Here is a 2,662-nt window from a genome sequence, read left to right on the forward strand (position 1 = left end):
TGGCTTATTTTTGTATTTTTAGTAGAGACAGCGTTTCACTATGTTGGCCAGGCTGGTTTTGAACTCCTAACCTCTGGTGATCTGCCAGCTTCAGCATCCCAAAGTGCTGGGATTACACGTGTGAGCCACTGCAGTTTTTTTAATTCCACACCATCCTCCCACTCTCCTTCTTCTGAGTCTTCAATGTCCATTATACCACTCTGCATGCCTTTGTATACCCATAGCTTATCTCCCACTTATAAGTGAGAACATGCAGTATTTGGTTTTCCATTCCTGAGTTACTTCACTTACAATAATAGCCTCCAGCTCTGTCCAAGTTGCTGCAAAAGACAATATTTCATTCCTTTTTATGGCTGAGTAGTATTCCATGGTGTATATATACCACATTTTCTTTATCCACTCATCGGTCAATGGGCACTTAGGTTGGTTCCATATCTTTGTAATTGTGAATTGGGCTGTAATAAATCTATGTGTGGCAGGTGAATCACTTGAGGTCAGGAGTTCAAGATCAGCCTGGCCAACATGGTGAAACTCCGTCTCTACTAAAAATACAAAAAAACAAAAAAATTAGCCAGGCATGGTGGCGGGCACCTGTAATCCCAGCTACTCAGGAGGCTGAGGCAGGAGAATTGTTTGAACCCAGGAGGCAGAGGCTGCAGTGAGTCGAGATCGCGCCTTTGCACTCTAGCCTGGGTGACAAGAGCAAAACTCCGTCTCATAAATAAATAAATAAACAAACAAATAAATAAATCTGCATGTACATGTGTCTTTTTCATATAATGACTTATTTTCCAATAGTGAGATGGGTTTGCTGGATCGAATGGTAATTCTACTTTTAGTTCTTTAAGGAATCTCCACGTTGTTTTCCATGGAGTTTGTACTAATTTACGTTCCCACCAGCAGTGTTTATAAGCGTTCCCCTGTCACCATGTGCATGCCAACGTTTATTTTTTTTTTTTTTAGTTTTTAATAATGGCCATTACAAAGAATTTTGAAATAGAATATCCAGCATAAAATGAAATAGAACCAGATATAGGAGGAGATAAGACAGCAGGAGAAAGAAGAAAGAAGAAATGGAAACATCTATACTGGGGGACACGAGCCTTCTGCTGCCCCCTACCCCCGACTCTCCAACAACCACAGAGTGGTCCTGGCATGGGCGCTGGCCTAGCCATCTCAGTCCTCTGAAGGAAGCTAGCTCTGTGAGCCTCTTGGGACATCCCGGGGGAGGGCCCAGACTGAAAACCCTGGAGGGTCCAAGTTTTCAGAAGGGAGCCTCCTCACCCTTCATTAATGGGAAACCTCCGTGTCCCAGCAAAGCCGGGAAGAGAGAAGCTCACTGGCCTGGGAGTTGGCAGCTTCAGTGACAGGCTAAAATGAAAGCTGGGGACACAGCACACTGCAAGGTGTGGAGTTGAAGCAGGGGCCTTGACGTTTCTGGGGACGAGAGGAACAGAGCAAGTGAAGGCTGGGGATCTTGGAATGCAACTCATGGAAGGAGGGAACGCATTCCCCAGGGGAGCTGGAGGAGGGAAGGGGCGGCAGGAGTGCAGGCCCAGCCTGGCAGCCTCTGCCCTCCAGCAAGTGGGGAGGGCAAGCCAGGGCACTCCCACAACACAGCCTGTATTGGTCACTCTGCCAGATACCGGGTTCCCCACCCCAGCTGCACCCCAGGATCACCAGGAGAACTGTCAAGACGCCTGATGCCCAGCCTGAGCCCAGAGATGCCCATGCCTGGTGGGGGCAGCCAACTCAGGGTTCAGAAGCTGCAGGCGCCTCTCACGGTGGCCAGGCCGGATCACCTGCTTGCAGCTCCACGCACTGTCAGCCACAGGATCAGGACGTTAAAGCCTCACACCAACCAACGAGGCAGGTTCCTAGCATCAACCTAGTTGATGTGCAGTGGAAGCAAGCAGGCCTTGCTCTGCCTACTGGGCCTGCAAGAAGAGGGGAAGAGTTGACTTAAATGCAGCCCACAGGACACGAGAGGGGACAATATGGCCACAGAGCAGCGTCCAGCTGGCCATGGCGCCACTCTCCACTTGTTTCCACTCCACTCCATTCAAACTCCTGCCACCCGGGGGGGTCCATCTCACCAGGCACAGTGGTCGTCACCCGTGGTCTGGAGCCCCAGACGCAGCTCCAGTGGCCTGGCCAAGGCGTGCAACGCCATGCTTTCATGAGGCCCTGAGAGCCTGCTGCTTTGTTGACCCCAGTGTTTGCAGTGGGTTTTTGGCCCTAAGGGCAGGTTTGACAAAGGAGTGTGTATTAGTCAGGGTTCTCCACAGGGACAGAACTAATAGGATAGATGTATATATAAAGGGGAGTTTATTAAGGAGGATTGACTCACATGATCACAAGGTAAAGTCCCATAATAGACCATCTGCAAGCTGAGGAGCAAGGAAGCCAGTCTGAGTCCCAAAACCTCAAAAGTAGGGAAGCCAGCGGTGCAGCAGCCTTCAGTCTGTGGTCGAAGGTCCAAGAGTCCAAAAGCTGAAGAACTTGGAGTCCGACGTTTGAGAGCAGGAAGCATCCAGCATGGGAGAAAGATGTAGGCCAGAAGACTAAGCCAGTCTAGTCCTTCCATGCTCTTCTGCCTGCTTTTATCCTAGCCGTGCTGGCAGCTGATTAGATGGTGCCCACCCAGATTGAGAGTAGGTCT

The sequence above is a fragment of the Pongo abelii genome, chromosome X (genome assembly GCF_028885655.2).
Source record: "Pongo abelii isolate AG06213 chromosome X, NHGRI_mPonAbe1-v2.0_pri, whole genome shotgun sequence".
Classification (NCBI taxonomy): Eukaryota; Metazoa; Chordata; class Mammalia; order Primates; family Hominidae; genus Pongo; species Pongo abelii.